Raw genomic sequence first — 21,991 nt, forward strand, 5'->3', positions numbered from 1 at the left:
GCTTTTGTCAGGCTGCCGTGATTGGTGTTTTGGTTTGGATGAGCTGTTCCAGGGGTCCCGATTCGTCTTGACCACCTATATGTAGCAGGGCATTACGGAAATGGGAGGTTGGATTGCTAGTATGTAGGTGAGCCTGGAATGACAGCACACTTTTCAGTATTGCTACAGTAGGTGTGGTGCCTCATTTAGCCAAACCCTCATTGGTGGCTTCACATGGTAGAGTTTCCTTTGGATGGATAGAAGGTTTTGCAGACCCTGTCCTTGTCATGATCCAGGACGGGGTTTCGCTTTGGCCCGTCCTGATCAGACCGGGGGTTAATTGTTCCGCCTCTCTCTGGCAGAGGGCGGCTATTTAATGCTCACTGGACCTAGGTCCGGTGTCAGTTATACTCCTGCCCTCGGCTGAGTTAGTTGACCTTGTGCGTACGTGTGCCTTGTGCCTGATATCTTGCTTGCTTGTTTGGTTTTGATCCGGTTCTGTCCCTGTTACGAGTTCTGCCTGTCCCTCTTGTACTGCGCTACCTCTCGTGTATGACTCTCTGCTTGTGACCCGTCTTCTCTCTGCTCGTCCCCTTGGTACCATGTCGCCCTCTTGTGTATGACCTTTGGCTTTGTGTCTGACTACCCGTCTGTTTGTCCCTCCTGTGCCTCATTTGCCCGTACTGTTGTGACCTCCGTTTTGCCTGACTCTGAGTTGTTGTACGGTGTCCTGTCATATGTGAAAGCAGGACGCTAAGCCCCGCCCCCTTGCAGTCACCTGACCATAGGTCCTGTGCCAGCTTGCTAATTTCAGTGTCCGCAGGTCCCGTGCCTCTTTACTTTCCAGCGCTGACTGGACCCTGACACATAGTTTGATGCACGCATTGTCACCTCTGCTGCCCTGCTCCACAGGTATCTTTTAGCACTGTTTCTGTACTCAGGACACGCACACTGGCTCTGTGAGTGAGTGTAGTACGGTGTCTCTGACAGTCCATCAGTGCCCTTATGGCTTGTTTGAGCATCCCTGACTGGTGAATTTGCAGGCCCAGGTAGGTGTATTTGTCCGTTCTTGAAAGAGCAGAGTTGTTTAGCACAAATGAAAGGTGCTGGTCCGATCTTGTCTTTCTCCTCGGTAACACCATGACGTTGGTTTTCCTTGAGTTGGTCTGTAGTGCCCATTTGGAGCTGAATTTCTCCATCTACAGTGGGGAAAAAAAGTATTTAGTCAGTCAGCAATAGTGCAAGTTCCACCACTTAAAAAGATGAGAGGCGTCTGTAATTTACATCATAGGTAGACCTCAACTATGGGAGACAAACTGAGAAAAAAAAATCCAGAATATCACATTGTCTGTTTTTTTTTCATTTTATTTGCATATTATGGTGGAAAATAAGTATTTGGTCAGAAACAAAATTTCATCTCAATACTTTGTGATATATCCTTTGTTGGCAATGACAGAGGTCAAACGTTTTCTGTAAGTCTTCACAAGGTTGCCACACACTGTTGTTGGTATTTTGGCCCATTCCTCCATGCAGATCTCCTCTAGAGCAGTGATGTTTTTGGCTTTTCACTTGGCAACACGGACTTTCAACTCCCTCCAAAGGTTTTCTATAGGGTTGAGATCTGGAGACTGGCTAGGCCACTCCGGGACCTTGAAATGCTTCTTACGAAGCCACTCCTTCGTTGCCCTGGCGGTGTGCTTTGGATCATTGTCATGTTGAAAGACCCAGCCACGTTTCATCTTCAATGCCCTTGCTGATGGAAGGAGGTTTGCACTCAAAATCTCACGATACATGGCCCCATTCATTCTTTCATGTACCCGGATCAGTCGTCCTGGCCCCTTTGCAGAGAAACAGCCCCAAAGCATGATGTTTCCACCACCATGCTTTACAGTAGGTATGGTGTTTGATGGATGCAACTCAGTATTCTTTTTCCTCCAAACACGACAAGTTGTGTTTCTACCAAACAGTTCCAGTTTGGTTTCATCAGACCATAGGACATTCTCCCAAAACTCCTCTGGATCATCCAAATGCTCTCTAGCAAACTTCAGACGGGCCCGGACATGTACAGGCTTAAGCAGTGGGACACGTCTGGCACTGCAGGATCTGAGTCCACGGTGGCGTAGTGTGTTACTTATGGTAGGCCTTGTTACATTGGTCCCAGCTCTCTGCAGTTCATTCACTAGGTCCCCCCGCATGGTTCTGGGATTTTTGCTCACCGTTCTTGTGATCATTCTGACCCCACGGGGTGGGATTTTGCGTGGAGCACCAGATCGAGGGAGATTATCAGTGGTCTTGTATGTCTTCCATTTTCTAATTATTGCTCCCACAGTTGATTTCTTCACTCCAAGCTGGTTGGCTATTGCAGATTCAGTCTTCCCAGCCTGGTGCAGGGCTACAATTTTGTTTCTGGTGTCCTTTGACAGCTCTTTGGTCTTCACCATAGTGGAGTTTGGAGTCAGACTGTTTGAGGGTGTGCACAGGTGTCTTTTTATACTGATAACAAGTTTAAACAGGTGCCATTACTACAGGTAATGAGTGGAGGAAAGAGGAGACTCTTAAAGAAGAAGTTACAGGTCTGTGAGAGCCAGAAAGCTTGATTGCTTGTTTCTGACCAAATACTTATTTTCCACCATAATATGCAAATAAAATGAAAAAAAAACAGACAATGTGATTTTCTGGATTTTTTTTTCTCAGTTTGTCTCCCATAGTTGAGGTCTACCTATGATGTAAATTACAGACGCCTCTCATCTTTTTAAGTGGTGGAACTTGCACTATTGCTGACTGACTAAATACTTTTTTTCCCCACTGTACATATCTATCTATCTATCTATCTATCTATCTATCTATCTATCTATCTATCTATCTATCTATCTATCTATCTATCTATATATCTATCTATCCCATATATATTATCTATCTATCTATCTATCTATCTATGATCTCTCTATTATCTATCTATCTACCTATATTTTTATCTTGTAGCCAACATTGAGCCTCCTGATGCATTTCTGCTTTTCTCCGCAGTCTTTCTGTGGCTGTAGGGAAGACAATACTCCATAAAATACCCCATTACTCTTTACTTTTTAGCACAGCTGCAGTGAAACATTAGGGCACTATGCTTTATTTCCATGGTTGCATCTTGTGCTTTGTATTTTGCAGCCTTTCATTACTATCAGTAACCATTACATAGCTGGAATGACCCGGCTATCACACAGTCAGGGCTCGTGCACACCACCAGCTTTCTTGGGCTCACGGATAGCGCTCGTATCTGTGATATGCTATGGAGCTGGGCACATGTCCAATTTTGATCGTTGGGGTTGGAGCAAAATCGCTAGTGTAAGTCTATGGGTCCGTGAAAATAAATCAGACCGCGCCCGGTTTTCTCTCTCCATGTACGAGAAAAACTGACACCGCTCCGACCAAAGTCTGAGCGGAATAATCGGTGGTGTGACCCTGCCCTAATGGATATTTTACCAGTCCTCATAGACATATAGACATATTGTCATCCCACCACTGTGATTAGATAGGCTTGTCAGCCTTTGGTGACATTTTATATTACTTTAATGTATATAATTGGGGTAAAAATTATTTTTCTAATTCGGTCCCTCTAAAAATGTTGCACTGTTTGCCTTCTATGCCCTGTGGGCTGCATTGATTGATATATTTCTGGCTGCAGAATAACTGAGAATCCTTCAGTCAGCCCACTATGATGGTCTAATCAGGAGTTTGTAACGCTTTTATCTGCCTTTTTCCATTTTTTTTCTTAGCTGACTTATAACCCCAAAGAATTTGCAGGATAACACAGAGCCTTGAAAAGCAAAACAATGCAAAGTGTAGAATGAAGCCTATTTGCTGAAATTATTTTTAGCCTCAAATACAAATGGATCGCCCGCCAGGGCAGTGGGGTACTCGGTACCGGGCCGGTATTTCACAGGGAAGTGTAACAGCAGCGGTGACCCGGTCCATGGCCCTGGGCGTCCATGTAAGTGAGTGAAGTGATGGAATAAAGTTTATGAATAGATGATTCGTGACGCCACCTGTGGTGTTCGGCAAATGTTAAGCCGACGCTGCAGACAGATCCTCTGGGACAGATGGTGTAGTGCAGCAATGATGTTACAGCCCTCCACAGGCAGGGCTGTAGACCCAGGGCAGCGTAGGTGGGTGTGGGAAGGAAGGTGCAGTGTCAGGCACAGAGATGTAGCAGTGCCGGGGAGGTTGCAGCAAGAAGGCAAGGACACAATAGGTTGCAGTTTCTTTACCTTTACTTGGAAAATGCAGACCAGGGTCCTGAGTACAGATGGCACAGGAGCTGGTTAGCCTGGAAGCAAATCAGGAATCACTCTGGCAGATGGGTTGTGCAGTCTCCTTACTAGCGCTCTCTATGAAGTACTCCCAGTACTGAGTTACACTGGAGTCCCTCCTTTCTGATGTTATCCACACTCCACTCGCATGGCAGACAGCCGTAGCCTTCTATCTCTCTTGGCTCACCCGTCGCTGTTGTGTCTCCGAGGATTATGTGGGAATAGGGCATTTACAGCTTTCTATTCTTCTGGTTTCTGGTGCAGGACCGTTAGTATCCATACACCCATGGAGACCAGGCTCCAGATCATGCGCTATCACTGGGACTGAGCTCTCCACTTTCCTCAGTCTCCCCAGCTCTTCTCCTCCACGTCTGCACACGACGCCCTCCTCACACTAACTGACTAATTTCCCCTCCTGGCCCCCAGAGAGAAGCTCTTCCCCTTAGTATTGGTTCAGCGCTCCCTCTGCCGGTCCGGAGTGGGAACTGTGTTGCATGCTATGGTTAACTGCCAGAGCCAGAGGCATGACATCACTCTCCCTAGGAGGAAGGCAATGCCACTGTGGCGACCATACCCCTGGGGGACACCACACAAACATTTTAGTTAAAAAGAAATGTCCCCAAAGATTGACGACCCCTTTAATATAAAGCTAGAGCATAAGGCACAGAGAGAGTTAAAATATGCTGTGCATTGGCAATTTCTAAGAAGCCTCAGTGACTCTGAGACTAAATGGTTCCCCCAGTCAATCCATTATAACAGAGAAACAGGAGGTCAATTTTCCCTGTATGACCCATAAGTCACTGCAAATGTCCCTGGCAGGGGGAAGAGGGAGCAGCTGGGTCAGGAGGTGAAGGGGGAAATGACGCATGTAGGGACAAGAGACTTACTGTTTCTACAAAGAGCAGAGAAAGAGAAGAATTATCTGGGTAGAAAGGCAAAATGAGCAACTGTAAGTACTCAGTGCTATATGATGACTGCAATATAAAACTTTGATGGGAGGAGAAGGGCTTCTTTAAAAATCAGTGGTGGAAAGTGTAGGGAAGGTGACCTGACGGACGGACTCACTAGTCAGAGTGAAGAAGGAAAGGTTTGCACAGTGTAGGTAGGTGTCAGTTATTACAGTGGGGAAACAGCTAGGAAAGTGTAGTGGACGTGCAGTACCTTGGGTTGACCATTAGAGGGCAGGGAAGAGTGTGAGCAAAGGACTTGACAACAGCTTAGGGCTTTAGAAACCGTTGGTCATGGTGGGCGGGGTTAGAGTGACAGGGGACCGGGAGAGCTATAAATACTGAGGGAGGGTTCCAGAAGGTTCCAGTCCCCAGGGGGAGCTCCAGTGACAGGAGGACTGCGACAGTCTGTGTGCTGTCAGGAGAATCTAAACCAGGGGGACTGAGGAGAGAGAACGTCAGGGGGGTGGTCCTGACAGGAAGAACCGCAGAAGGGACGAGGCACTGGGTGTGAGACACCGTATTTGACACGACGACTGATCAGTGGAAGCGCTGTTGGTTTACGGGCCTAAGGCGGCCACAGTGACGGACCTGTCAGGAGCGTCGACGAGTGAAGAGTAGACGGTGTACACATACACGTCCCTAGTGTAAAGTACGGTGTGAGAAGCGGCCCTGGAAATGGAGGGCCGACAAGGGAAGCGAAGTAAAGTGTATTGCTTTGAAGTGCGGTATACTGTGAAGGCTGTCAAGTGGACAGCCAGAGAATAAAGCTTGGACCTGTTGCACCCTGAACTTGCCTCCATCTTGTCTCTGTTTCGTCTCTGCGCGGTAAGTAGAGGGACCACCCCCCCAGCCCGACCCCCCGACCCTACAAATGCAACTTATTTCCTCCTCCATAAAGACTTTATAAAGCAGATATACAGAAAACTGAGTAGTCTGTTAAAGGGGCTTCCTGTTGCAGTGTCTTCAAAAAAAGGCTCAATCTGTGTTTTTATTACCCTCCCCCGGGTCTAGTGGAGAGATGGAGAGAAAAAAGTTCTCCACCTTCTCCATTCAGCCGTTAGTGAAAGATCGGACTCCACTTGTATGTCATCTGAGCGCAGTCCAATGTTTTAATGTTTTCCATGGACTCGTAGACTCGCACTGCTGATTTTGATCCGAGACTCAGATGAAAATCAGTGATGTCGACGTTCTTTTCTTCAGACCGAGGAAAATGTCAGACAAGTGCATAGTCCCATGGCATAAGAGGCAAAACGACGATCCGAGTTAAACTCATCCGATTTAACTGGCCGTGTGCATGAGCCCTTAGGACAAGGAAGGGAGGAGCACTGAGCTCTGACCTTGCGGTCCAACAAGCAATAAAGTGGATATTGGAAAGAAAAAAGCAATATTGCTATTAACAGCCAACCTAGTGGAACTTGCAGGGAGACAAACCTAGAAATCCTTTTTTCCCCATAACGAACACCTTTTAGATTAAAGTCTTGCAGAAGATTTACAGCCCGGAGTTCAGTAAAATCTCCTGCTCCGTTGAAGTGTGAAAAATCCAAAATCTTGTCCCCAACGTGTGTTTCGCATGTTCCACCATACGGTACATGGAGCTGATGCTGTAACTTTGCGCAGCTCACTTCTACATGATGCGTCCTGCCGGGGAAGGTTTGTGTTCTCATTTATTCTTATAAATATTGAATATATTGGTACAGACATATGTGATGACTTCCAGCGACTGTGTAGATTGTGCACCATTCTGTTTAATAAGCACCCTTGCGTTCCTCCTAGTGCGGCGTTATGCCGGGTACTGTACCGCGCGGCACATGATTGCAGCGTGATGGGAAAGACGCTGTTATTAATCTTTACTCATCCACATCACATATGACGTTCCTCCTTACTATGCGCGGGTCGGGATAAATTATTTCATTTCAGACGAAGAGATGGCGTCTAACAGATGACTGCTCATCATCACACGTTGTAAACACCGCTTACGGCATTTCAGACCAGCAGACACATACGAGAAATATTGTCTCTTAATAATGCATTGCCGTTCTACGTCTGCAGCCTGCCGACAAAACAATATGAAGGCACATCATAGCGAGGAGCGCCGGGGGAGAGCATTGTGTGTAAGCTCATGGGGGGGCGGGAAAATTTGATACCTTTGGTGCTTTCTCATATAGATTTCTCCAGGGGCGTGACATCGCAGTCGCAGAGATCGGTGTGGGTGAGGGGCCCGCCGATGCCAGCGCAAACTTCAACTGGATGTGTGTCCTCGGAACGCGCATTCAGATGTAGTGTACTGCAGTGCAGAGACCCGCTGGGTCAGTGCGCCACAACACACACTGCTGGCCAATCAAAGGCCAGCAGCTGACATCAGTGTGAATATGATGGGGGGCGCATAGCAGTGATGTCATGAGCTCCCGCCGCTTGCATGCTGAAGTCAGCTGCCGGTTTCAGAAGAGGACGCCGCACAACAGGGGAGAGGCGGGAGGTTGAGTATAACAGGTTTATTTTTTTTCTATCAGTTAATGAACAGTGGCAGAATGGGGAACATATACGGTACATGTCAGGATGGGGGGATATATATACCAGGATAAGGGACATGTACACTAGGATGGGATCATACATACGAGAATGGGGGCATATATACCAGGATAAGGGACATGTATTCCAGGATGGGAACATAAATACCAGGATAAGGTACATATTCCAGGATAGGGGATAGATATAGATATATATATATATATATATACCAGGATGGGGCCTAGGATAAGGTACATAGACCAGAATAGGGGACATATATACCAGGATGGGGCCTAGGATAAGGCACATAGACCAGAATAGGGGATATATATAGGGACATGTATACCAGGATGGGAACATAAATACCAGGATAAGGTACATATTCCAGGATAGGGGATACATATATACCAGGATGGGGCCAGGAGGGGGAACATAAACAGGATGGAGCCAGGATGAGTGACATGTATGCCAGGATAGGGGACATACATACTAAGATGGACCCAGGATAGGAGACATATATGCTAGGAAGGAGTCCAAGATTGGACACATTACTACATAAATGGTGAAGGAGGTGCAACTTGTATGTCCTTATAGGAGTTAGGTCCAAGAGAGAAGCTAGAAGGAGACAAAGTGCAAATAAGGTGTTATCTGGGAAAACAGATATGGAGGAAAACAGCACCATTGTGCTCAACTGGTGTGGGTTGTGTACACGCAACCACTAAAAACGCTTGAGGCTACTGCAGACCCATGAGGAATTAAAGCACGAGCAATGGAAAAACTAATGGGTTACTTCTGCCCTGCCGTAGGGAAAAGAATGGTGGATGCCAATCTAAATAGTAAATGGTTTATTCGTGAACGCGTTTTGAAGCATATAGCTTCTTCATCAAGGAAACCACGCTTGTGGTTCATGGTTGTCCTGATGAAAAAGCTATCTGCTTTGAAACGCATTGGCGAATGAACAGCTTACGATTTAGATTAGCATCTGTCATTCTTCTTCCTACGGCAGCGCAGAAGTAACCCATCTGTTTTTTTTACATTGCTTATAGGATTTAGAACTCCACAAGAGGCCATATATCTGATCCCAGGGGCGCAGGTCCAAATCTTGCACGGAGGCCCATCGAACTCTAGTTATGCCCCTGGATTTCTCATACAGAATTCACCTTGGATTTTAGAAGAAAGTTCGGATTATCCCAAGCCCATATTTTTAGTGATTTGCTTCATATGAATCCAACTTTCTGCCATTTTGCTGATTTGTGCTGAAAGCGGTGAAAAAGTAAAAATACATTGGCCTTCACCTATCCTGCCGCAGCTCCCTGTCTAGCCCTCTTCTCCGGGGCACGTGACCTCCTCTTCCTCAATATGTTGAAACGTTCGTCATGACGTTAGAGGCCTACTTGGTGTCGTTAGCAGGACAGGTGAGAAATGAGATGAGAATTATTTTTTTTTCATCCACTTTTATTATGCTTTGCGGTCTTTCTATACATATAAAAAAAAATTGATTTAAATTACCGAACATTTCCTGACCAAATTCTAGCAAACTGCCGAATTGGAATATTTGCAAATTCACGCAGCACTAGCTGTTATTAATCCGTGACCATACAAAGTATTTTACATATTTTGGGGTAGGTGCCAACCTCATAGGTGGTAGGAGAAGCATGACATTGCTTGAATGGTCGCTGTCGATTTAATAAACTTAGGCCAATGCAATGATTTACAAAATGACATAGTATTGTGTTTAGCCAAAATTATCCGTCCGCTCATAGACTCACTGAAAAGGGCCTCTCTTTTGCTGTCCACCACCTGTTGTCAAGTGCAATCCATTAGTCAAATGGAGCGCATGCTGGTAAGTGAGAAAAGGGAAGTTCCAGCACCTCTAGTGCTGATAGAATGCTGATAAAGAAGAGCGCCAAATGAAAAACAGTGGATGAATAGTTACAGAGCCGGAGAATCAAGACCGTTCTATATAAGCCTGGTATGTGCACCTATCATATGCTCTTGTGGGAGAAGAGGACAAAAAGACTAGGCTTTTACACCGGTTTGGGTGAAATGACAGATTTGCTTTAAAAGGTTATTCCTATGAATAGACAAAAGCTTATGAATTTTTTGAACAACCCTTAATGTAGGATCATCTATTGGGTAAGTTTTGCAGAAAATGTTGGGCACTGAATAAAGCAAATACTGAATAAACAGGTATATTATACACTACATAAAATTCCATATTTTTTATGTAAGCATTTATGTCCAACATGTAGGTTTTTTTGGTCCTAATTGATTCCTTTATATGTCCGTGAAGCTGTTGGATACAGATGTCCTAATTCCCTGAATAGCCATGGAGTTAAATGAAGTATTCAGCCCCCAGTAGAGGGAGCTCTAGAGCAGAATGCATACTGAGTTAATTAGCTAATTGCATAAACAATGATGTCTGTTCACTTGCACCCTCTAGTGGTTGCAGAATTATTTCTCCTGATTAGAAATTCTGTGGTTCAACGTTTCATCTGTGTACTTGTCTGCATTTCGGAGTGTGTCATATATAGACTTCACTGTATCACTGAGCAGCGTGGGAAAACTGAGAGCACGTATTCTCCGACTTGCAATTTTAACTGCTGAAGTCAACAGGGGAAAGATGGGTAAGGAATTGGCTAAATGACACTGATACAAGAGTATGAGAGCTGATCTGCAGGACCCAGCAGCGGCTGCTACACATTGAATGGAGCTGCGTTTTGCTGATTGTTGCTGGTTGCTAGTGGCTTATCCGTGGTGAGCCGGATGTCGGACCCCCAACCAATCTGATATGGAAGGTTAGGTCATCAATATCGTATGACAGAACAACCCCTGTAAGTTCACGTGAACGCACATCTTTTGTGATCGCCTACTTTATTTTTCCATTTGAGCCAATACTACTGTTTCCCTCCATTGGCTCCGGACAAATCAATGGCTGAGGGCAATCAGTGGCGAGTATGACACAGGGAGTGTAATGATGGGTCAAAGAGATGGAGAGGAATGCGCCTCCATAACATTTCCCGCACTTTATTCCAGCAAGAATCGATACGATAATTTTTCTTCACAGCGTACTTTGTATATTCATTTAGTATAAATTATGTTATCTAATATATAAAGCTCAAAGTGTGTATGTATGTATGTACGTATGTGTATGTGTGTGTGTGTGTGTGTGTGTCCGGGATTGGCATTCGCACCGTCGCAGCTACAGCCACAAAATTTGGCACAGTCACACGTCTTGACCCCGAGGGCGTCCTAGGCTATGTTGTGAGGCGAAATTTTAACCCCGCGCGTTCCAATTCACCAAACAATTTTGCCCCTGTCTACATAATGGGGAAAAAGCCCCACCCCTCATTATGATGTCATAATGGTTCCCATGGCGACGCTGATGTCATCATAGGTTGCAAGCCCCGCCGCTCATTATGATGTCATAATGGTTGACTATGGCATGGAGGATGTGTGATGGGTATATGGGCACGGGACTATGGGATGGAGGATATGTATGATGGGTATATGGGCACTGGATTATGGGATGGAGGATATGTATGATGGGTATATGGGCACTGGATTATGGGATGGAGGATGTGTGATGGGTATATGGGCACGGGACTATGGGATGGAGGATATGTATGATGGGTATATGGGCACTGGATTATGGGATGGAGGATATGTATGATGGGTATATGGGCACTGGATTATGGGATGGAGGATGTGTGATGGGTATATGGGCACGGGACTATGGGATGGTGGATATGTATGATGGGTATATGGGCACGGGACTATGGGATGGAGGATGTGTGAAGGGTATATGGGCACTGGACTATGGGATGAAGGATTTGTATGACGGGTATATGGGCACGGGACTATGGGATGGAGGATGTGTGAAGGGTATATGGGCACTCGACTATGGGATGGCGAATATGTATGATGGGTATATAGGCATGGGACTATGGGATGAAGGATGTGTGATGGGTATATGGGCATGGGACTATGGGATGGAGAATATGTATGATGGGTAGATGGGCACTCGACTATGGGATGGAGGATATGTATGATGGGTATATGGGCATGGGCCTATGGGATCGTGGATATGTATGATGGGTATATGGGCACGGGACTATGGGATGGAGGATAATTATAATTTGTTATAACTAATCACAGTTAGTTACTATGCCTGGGCAGCGCCGGGCTCTTCAGCTAGTTAGTTATATAACGGTTTAATTTAATAAGAAATTCCCAGGTTCTCTGCCGGCAGATGGGTAAAGCCGTCAGCTCTAATCTATGGGAGAAACCAGCAGTAAGTGCTTGTTTTTCCTACAGCACTTCCGCAGGTGAAATGAGGTATTGCACTCTTCATTCCAACGAATGGACTGTCCGTGTTATGTATGGATATGTCAGGGCCTCCAGAGAAAAAGACGCTTTATAGCCTGTGATATTCCTGAATATGGTAGCTCCCTTCTTAGCCCCCAAACTTGAAAATAAGTTTTGTCAACCAGACACCCCCCCTTTAGCCATAACTTCCCTTCAAGTCAATAGTCAGTGAAATAGAGCCCCTCTTTAACACCGCCTGCTGTGTCACTGAACACTTCTATAGGTTACTGCCCTCCATTTCTTTGTCTTGCTGATGAATCAACTTTACACTTTTTACTTCTTATGGGATTAACCGCGACCTCATCAACCTCTTTCTCCTGCCTCAGTTTTCGCGGCTGCTCCTCGCCTAGGCGCACTTGTCCCTCTCTTATCTAGATTGCTTTTACGCCTATCTAGTTCCTTCATACATCGAGTGGCCGTGTTATATTGCTTCCCTCTTTTAATTTCTTTATTGGCGGTACAAGTGACAGCGGAGGACGCACTCTTGGCCTCCGCTGGGCCGGCAGCGCTTCATGGATTGTAATGTAAAAAGCTAGCATCTATGGTAAATAGCAGAGGAGAGCGGAAATGCAGATTGTCTTTCTCATAGTCTCTCAGCCTGTAGTTAAGAAACATTTCTGTAGGTTTTTATAAATGGAAGTTTAATAGACAAGGAACAGTGGCCCTGCGCAGATGATTATGGTGAAGTCTCCATCTTCTAGTGCTAAAAATTCAAAAATTGATCTCAACATTCTAGTAAAACCTTCTACAGGATGCAATTCACTTCACCACCACTGGGTGGCCGCAGAAAGACACCTATATAATAAACATCTCCTAACAGAGTATCGTAAAATCCTGCTTTTTTTCATAAAAACAAAACTAGTTATCTCCCATTTTTATTGTAACACCATATTCAGCCATGAGAAAAAACAAGTAAGTAAGAACACATCTTTACATTTTAATTTTAGCAACTCTTATCATGGTGTCACACGTATTTTTTCACATATGTCCTCAAGAACATTTTGTCTTCGCTTTCTTTTGCCCCTTCTAGGATTAGTGTGTGTGTAATAAGAAGCTTAGGGAAATGTGTGTAGCTCCATTGCTTACAGATCTCCATCTTTCCACACTGCATCCTTTTAAAGGGAGTCTGTTGCCAGGTCGCTACTCCTACATTATGCTGTTCAGATGGGGCAGAAGAGACCCTGATTCCAGTGGTATGTCCCTTACTGGATTGCTTAATGCAATTTTGATACATCACTTTTTTATGTGCTGCAGTTTTCTGAATGCTTAGCTCTGTATAACCCCACCCACACCACTGATTGGCAGCTTTCTGTGTACACTGTGCATAGGCAGGAAGCTGCCACAATCAGTGATGGGGCGGGGTTAAACTAAGCTTATGAATATGGGGGACTATGTGGCAGCAGGGTTACTAGTCTTCTAGTTATAATCTGCTCATAAAATGGTGGGTTTTATCAAAACCACAGCAAGCAGCCCAGTAAGTGACACAACGTTGGAATCAGGGTCTCTCTCTCTACATAATGCTGCAATCAGTTGAGGTGGCAAAAACCTAGTGACTGTTAGTGTGACCAACGAAGGCTCTGTACCTAGGCTACTTTCACATGTCTGTCGGTGGCATTCCGGCGCCGTGCGGCAAAAAGATGGAGTGCCGGATCCAGCCGTGAACGGAGGGACCGGAAGTATATGCGGCGCATCTTACGGCGCCTGACACGGCTATGTTACAAAGGAGTCGCCGGGGAAGAAAAGGATCCACGAGCCGGTGAACGGGGTATGAAAAAGAGAGAGAGAACGGGGTATGAAAGAGAGAGAGAACGGGGTATGAAAAAGAGAGAGAGAGAACGGGGTATGAAAGAGAGAGAGAGAGAACGGGGTATGAAAGAGAGAGAGAACGGGGTATGAAAGAGAGAGAGAGAGAACGGGGTATGAAAGAGAGAGAGAGAGAACGGGGTATGAAAGCGAGAGAGACCGGGGTATGAAAGAGAGAGAGACCGGGGTATGAAAGAGAGAGAGACCGGGGTATGAAAGAGAGAGAGAGAGAACGGGGTATGAAAGAGAGAGAGACCGGGGTATGAAAGAGAGAGAGAACGGGGTATGAAAGAGAGAGAGACCGGGGTATGAAAGAGAGAGAGAGAATGGGGTATGAAAGAGAGAGAGAACGGGGTATGAAAGAGAGAGAGACCGGGGTATGAAAGAGAGAGAGAACTGGGTATGAAAGAGAGAGAGAGACCGGGGTATGAAAGAGAGAGAGACCAGGGTATGAAAGAGAGAGAGACCGGGGTATGAAAGAGAGAGAGAGAACGTGGTATGAAAGAGAGAGAGACCGGGGTATGAAAGAGAGAGAGAGAATGGGGTATGAAAGAGAGAGAGAACGGGGTATGAAAGAGAGAGAGACCGGGGTATGAAAGAGAGAGAGAACGGGGTATGAAAGAGAGAGAGACCGGGGTATGAAAGAGAGAGAGACCAGGGTATGAAAGAGAGAGAGACCGGGGTATGAAAGAGAGAGAGAGAACGGGGTATGAAAGAGAGAGAGAGAGAACGGGGTATGAAAGAGAGAGAGACCGGGGTATGAAAGAGAGAGAGAGAGAGACCGGGGTATGAAAGAGAGAGAGAGAGAACGGGGTATGAAAGAGAGAGAGACCGGGGTATGAAAGAGAGAGAGAGAGAACGGGGTATGAAAGAGAGAGAGACCGGGGTATGAAAGAGAGAGAGAGAGAGAACGGGGTATGAAAGAGAGAGAGAGAGAACGGGGTATGAAAGAGAGAGAGAGAGAATGGGGTATGAAAGAGAGAGAGACCGGGGTATGAAAGAGAGAGAGAACGGGGTATGAAAGAGAGAGAGAGAGAACGGGGTATGAAAGAGAGAGAGAGAGAACGGGGTATGAAAGAGAGAGAGACCGGGGTATGAAAGAGAGAGAGAGAGAGACCGGGGTATGAAAGAGAGAGAGAGAGAACGGGGTATGAAAGAGAGAGAGACCGGGGTATGAAAGAGAGAGAGAGAGAGAACGGGGTATGAAAGAGAGAGAGAGAGAACGGGGTATGAAAGAGAGAGAGAGAGAACGGGGTATGAAAGAGAGAGAGAGAGAACGGGGTATGAAAGAGAGAGAGACCGGGGTATGAAAGAGAGAGAGAGAGAGGTATCCGGGCATGCGCACAGGGTAAAACCGTGCATGCGGTGGCCGGATCAGAAGGTAGAAGCCTGATCCGGCGGCCGGAATGTGCCATTGAGAAACATTGTCCTGCAGAGCTGGAAGGGCCGCATACGTCCATGTCCGGCTTTTTTCGCCGGACAAAAAAACGCTGCAGCACCCGTCCTGTCCGGCCGCTGGACAGAGGAATTCAGCCGGATCCGGTAAAAACCGGAACAAATGGAAGCACATGCGGAGCGATCCGGCGCATGTGCTTCTCAATGACAAAAAAATGCATCCGGCGGTAAAAAAAAACGGATCCGTTTTTTTACACACATGCTGGATTGTGCCTGACGGCACAAACCGGATGTGTGAAAGAGGCCTAGTTATTTTGAGAGATGTTTTAGCTTTTTTAATGAAGGGTGAAGGTATTTTTGACAACTTTGTGCACTTATAAATAGGGATGATTGAATGGTAAAGTTTTCGTTCGTACCATCCAGTGCTGAACCCCAATCACGACTTCTAATAAGAAATCCATGTTAATGTTTGGGTTTGCCAGACGAATAAAGTTTGTTGACAGGCTGCAGAACAGCCAATCAACAAGCTTTAAGACTGTGGGCAATTCCGGCCCATCACACCCGCTGTCCCTACCATGGCAGCACATTGTCTCACTGCGCTTCCCCATCAGTAACTAGCAGAAGTGCAATCAGTGTGAGGCAATGGCCAGTCCTGCGAGAGACGAGAAGAGATATGATATGGAGGCTGAATGCACGTCATTATTACACATGGTGACACAGCGGCCTGTGCCGCCATCTCCTCACTGCACACCCCGTGCGGCTGACATGGCAACCGCCGATTACAGCTCGTCATCGGCAAATCGTCACCGACTCACACGGATCCGAATCAGTGAGATCTGTCTAGAGATGGCAGCAAACGGCTTCTCATGGCCGTGTACAGTGTCTGTCTATTATCTATCTATCTATCTATCTATCTATGTATCTCCCGTCCTTCTATCCACATCGATCCCATTGTGATCACATCTCTACATGTCAGGAATACTTTGTACATGGAGCAATTTGTTCTCCTGATGGCAAACCCAATACAAGCCACAAAAATAAACCCGCTCTTACCCCACCTTCCATGAGCCGGAGTGCTGTAATCATCGCAGAGACGGCTCATTTGGATCAATTTAGAGCAGAGATTGGATTTCTGTAAATAACCAGCAAAAGTGAAAACTTCCCCACCACTGCGGCCGCTCATCTCGCCCCTCACTGTCAAGGGAAAGGCCGGCACAATGAGGTGACTGGTGGGCTGTGGGCAATAAGATTTCAATTACTCTCAGCTTTTTCTTTTGTAACTAATATGGGCTGTAAACTCCCACACACAATGACGAGCCAAGGACAGGAAAGGTCATTCACAAACGTCTCCCAGTCACTGCCGATAGCATAATAGTGATCAACGCTTTTTTATTTTTTTCTCTAGACAAATCTATAAATTGCATCTGCAGATATTTATGACGTGTGTGTATATATATATATATATTTAAACATACACATATAGTTACAGATATACATCCTTCCATAATGCATCCATAACTATATATATATATATGTATATATAGTGAGGGGCTGCCACACTCGGTAGAAGCCTTCATGTAGACTCAGGAGCACATGCAGTTGAAAACACCAGTGGGTTTATTATAAGCAGCATAAGTCACAGTGTTGAAAACAAAACACAGCCCTCTGGGCATGATTGAAAAAAAACAATGATAGCATACAGTTCAGTCCTCCTTGGTGCTGAGTCCTCCCACACACTGTTAGGGAAAAACACTCTTAGTCCTCACTTCCGTGGGATGTACAGCTTCCCCCCACAGCACCACACACCGACTGAACCACAGGTCCAGGTATATAATCACTTGTGCTGGTCACGTGATCACTACATCACTGCAGGTCCTCAAACTCCTGCAGGTCCTCCAAGGAAGAGGGTACGGTGTTCACCCTCCCGCCCACACTGCGGCTGCTCACATGAAACCGGCCCATTAAACTCTGTACACGGCCTCTCAGCACCTAGTGTGCTGGAGACACAAAAACACTCCGGTGTCACATCACTGACCGGTGCATGTGCAGTGACACACACTTCCCTTCCTCTACAAAGCCAGTGGCTCTGTCACTATATACACTCTATTTATGTATATATATAGTCTGTACATACATATACACTATAAATATGTTTATATTATTTTTTTTCAAACCATCCTGAAAACATTAGTATATATATATATATATATATATATATATATATATATATATATATATACATGTTATAGGATTGTTAAGGGGAAAATATATGGCGTATGAATATATACAAGAATCAAAACTGTACCACTACATAGACGCTTTGCTGAGTATTGGGATCATGTAACTTTAAGATACTTCTGATTTTCTGAGAATTGTTTCTGTATTGTATAACCCAACTAGGCTTCATGTAATACTGGGTGGACTAGGGTGGATCGGGCTAGAAGACGATAATTATGTACATAATGATTATGTAGCGATATGGGAACATATGAGATCCCACAAGATCAATACTAATTTGCTATTTGGGGTAAATAGTAATTTGGAAATGCACCCATGATGTAACACAATGAGACAGCGCGATTTCTGTTATAAAAACGGTATACCTTGGATTAAAGATAGAGAAGAATCATATTGACATGATACACCTTGTCTTGTGTATTCTTTTCTCCGTGCACGTATAATCTCTGCCAGAGATCCAATTCGGCCACAGACAATTAAGACGGGCCACATCCTAGTGTGGCAGAATCCATAGAAATCAACAGGATGAGCTTTCACATTAATTACTATGTGCAGAAGGACTAAGGGGTTAAGCAGCTGATTCCCTGCTTAAATCATGTTCCTTCAGTCTTGACATTAACACTACCTTTCGCCTTAGGTTACAGACAGACTTACAAAATGTTCATAATAATGATAATATATAATAATTTTATTTCTATAGCGCCGACATTCCGCAGCACTTTACATTATAGAGGGGACTTGTACACACAATAGACATTATAGCATAACAATAGACACATAGATCAAAACAGATACCAAGAGGAGTGAGGGCCCTGCTCGCAAGCTTACAATCTATGAGGAAAAAAGGGAGACACGAAAGGTGGATGGTAACAATTGCTTTCATTGTTCGGACCAGCCATAGTGTAAGAATCGGGAGTTCATGTGATGCTGCATAAACCGGTTATCAGCCTAAGTATATAACAGTACAGACACAGAGGGCTATTAAATGCATAAAGCATGTGAGTACATGATGCGAGGAACACAGGGATAGTTAGCTTAATGCGCTGAGACGGTAGGCCAGTCTGAATAAATGCATTTTTAGGGCACGCTTAAAACTGTGGGGATTGGGGATTAATCGTATTACCCTGGGAAGTGCATTCCAAAGAATTGGCGCAGCACGTGTAAAGTCTTGGAGACGGGAGTGGGAGGTTCTGTTAGCAGAACAGAGAGCACGGGTAAGGTGGTAGAATGAGATGAGGGAGGAGATGTAGGGTGGTGCTGAGCCATGGAGAGCTTTGTGGGTGAGGGTAATAAGTTTGTACGGGATTCTGTAGTCGATGGGTAGCCATTGTAATGACTGGCACAAGGTAGAGTCAAATTTAAGAAAGGGTCGAATTCTAGAAATGTTTTTGAGATGCAGATGACAAGAGCCAGTGATCGGATGTGGGGGGTGAATGAAAGCTCGGAATCAAGTATGACCCCAAGACAGCGGGCATGTTGCTGGGGAGTAAGGGTGGAACCACACACGGTAATTGGTAATGTTGGGCATAGGTAGGTTAGTAGAGGGAGGAAACACAAGGAGTTCAGTTCATCTTCATATCATGCAGGTAAATTTTCAAAAAAGATTATACAGCCATTCTGACATGAATTTTCAAAGTAACTACTTTAGCCTCATCATGTCCGAGAGATTTATATGCAATATTTTCAGTTTGTATTGCTCACCCTGGTGGCTACAGTTGAGGCCAATGATCTGCACGTAATCTTTCTCTAAAATTTCTACCAACTGGATTGTTTTGAGGACCATAGAAGTGTTAAAAGAGCAAGTTCTCTGTGGAGGTCTTCAGTTCTTCTGGCACTAAGGACCTCCCGGCCATATGGGAGGACAAGGCTTGTTCTTGAAGTTAACTGCATGAGTCTAAGTGTCAAACAAAGGAAAGCCTAACCAAAGGGCTGGGGAGCCTAATGAGTCTGGGGAGCGTATGGAGTCCATGGCACGTAAGGGGTCCGGGGCGCATATTGAGTCCAGGGAACGTAAGTGGTCCGGGGAGCGTATGGAGTCTGGGGAGCGTATGGAGTCCTGGGAGCGTATGGAGTCCGGGGAGCATAAGGAGTTCGGGGAGCGTATGGAGTCCGGGGAGCGTAAGGAGTCCAGGGAGCATAAGGAGAGATATCAGAGAATAATTAAGTGTTTTCACTAAAATTGGGACAATTTTATTTGGGCTACATTTATTTTGACCTAATAGAACCAGCCTGAAGAATTGGAGTGAATGTAGCCAAAGCTAATCTCCGGAGATTTGCTCACTTCTACTGGAGACAAATCTGGTTTTGGACTTTTCGGAGGCTTTGTACACCATCTCGGCATACAGCCACCACCAGTATGAGATTCTTATCCCGCTCCTCTGTCACTTCTTTGTACTTCACGTTATGACTGTTCTGTACAATATATTAATCAAAGGAAAAAAAAATACGCTTCAAGTGGCTTCAGTTCAAGGCAAAAAGCATCTCCTACCGTATATGTATGCATGGAAATGGCAATTCTTTATCTTTTATTTACCTGGAATTTTCTTTTGTAATATGCAGATAGGATTAGAGACCCCGAGATTCAATAGGAGCTTTAAATAGTCGGCCATTCAATAGCAAACAGAGGCAGATAACAGGCCGATGTTCCATCGTATATTGTGTTGCCATGGCAGTTTTTCCTGCCTAGGACGGAGAAAAGTAAACCGGTTTCTGACTTTACAACAGATTGTAATTGAATAATATACTCAGGAGAAAGAAACGGCTAACAAAGAGTTACAGTAATGTCGTCCTGGGATTCCGCCGCACTAAATTAATATCCGTCCAGTGTCAGCGGATCTGCACCGCCGAGCAGCAGCCTTGTCAGTAGACGGGATCTGCGCTCAGACGGGTTTGCCAAATAAAGCACCTTAATGAAGAGCTTAAACAGGCGAGATACAGTTATCAGGAGGAGAGGAGTCGAGGACGGAGAGGAGAAACAAAGTCGTCAGGACAAATTTCATTTTTATCAAGAGTGTGGCGGGAACGGAGGAAGTGGTCCGGGCAGAGATGGCGTCCGCCATGTCTAATGAGATCTATTGGAGGCATGGTCTGAGCCGTCTGCTGTCCTGCTTGTTACGGTGTTACTTCTGACATGTCTGTTGGAGTACATGTGACGAACAGCCCACGGCCGTTCGTCCACTTACGGAGGCGACTAACGGGGGTCCTGCTGCCACCAAAATGCGACAGACAGCGGACCCTGTGTCACCACTATGTCACAGTCCCACCACTGACACGGGTGTATCAGCGGACGGAGGGACGAGACACAATGCCGGCACACGGCTATCACAGGCATAGTTGGGGCTTATCTTAGTTATCCCACCACTGGCACCATGTGACAAAATTATCCAGCAAGCTAATCTCGCTCTACAATTTGCCGCAGGGGGAGTTTAATTTGGATGCCCCACCACTGCTATCAATCTTCCAAGTTCTGCGGGGATTTATGTATATCCCACTTTCTCAGTTCCACTTTGGAACTCGCAGCTCTCCGGCGCCCCCCTTACCCTCAGGTCAGTCAGGGAACTGCACCTAGGATAATTAGTCGCCGGACGGGCTGCCTGTTGTGAACCGGCAATCAGGCTTCTGCAGTAAGGGAATTATCAATGCTGTGGCCGCAGCCCCTCATTCAGCAATATAAGACCCTTCTAGACTGCCAGCAAGCCGCAGTAGCCGTACACAACGCGCTGCCACCAGTCACGGTTACTTAATTCACAGTGTTAAATTAAGAGGGTCCGTGGCAAACCCCTTGAATTAGTAGCGATTATCTATCAAAGGCGTATAGTTCGATTCTTAGAGCATGGAGACAGATCTAAATAATTATTTCATTTATTTTCCGAAAGAGGACAGTGATTAGATAAAAGTTGCTATAAAATTGAGACATAAAATAGGTACAGTACAGATATAAAATAAAAGGATTAAAAGGGTAGAAAGTCACACTCACATGTGGTCAGTTGGTATCCCATGTGGCTTTAAGGGGGGTGGAGGCGGATCTGCACTTCTCTGCTCATCTGCGGGTCTGTCTAGCACGACGACTTGAGCTGTTCTGAGCTGGTTCTGCCAGGGAATGCCTTATAGACTTTCCTATGTGACATCACAGAGAGGTGCATTCTGGGTTGATCCCACCTCTCTTATCCAAGTTATGTTTTGGCTACAAAACTTAGATTAGCTATAACTTTATGGGAGAAGCTGGTATGGACTCATCAGTGGTATCATGTTTTCCAGCGTAATGAGCCTATCAAGAAAACATCAAACATCTATGCGATATGACCGTCCATTTGGGCAGAAATCCTATCTCATGTTCTGGACAGGGTAGAACTTCGAAAGATACGCGGTATCGAAGCTGGGACCGCTCAGGTTACAAAAATATGATTTCCATATCTCTACTTGGTACGGTTTTCGCAGGGCAGGCTCTTA

The 21,991-nt window shown here is 45.5% G+C and overlaps 1 protein-coding gene across 2 annotated transcripts in view; it reads left to right on the forward strand.

Annotated features, from left to right (window-relative positions):
• The window catches only part of LRRTM4 (leucine rich repeat transmembrane neuronal 4), an 867,464-nt gene that overhangs the window by 166,653 nt on the left and 678,820 nt on the right, over positions 1–21,991 (forward strand). The window lies entirely within an intron of this gene.

Source organism: Dendrobates tinctorius, unplaced genomic scaffold (assembly GCF_039654945.1).
Source record: "Dendrobates tinctorius isolate UK_male_01 unplaced genomic scaffold, ASM3965494v1 ptg000272l, whole genome shotgun sequence".
Taxonomy (NCBI): Eukaryota; Metazoa; Chordata; class Amphibia; order Anura; family Dendrobatidae; genus Dendrobates; species Dendrobates tinctorius.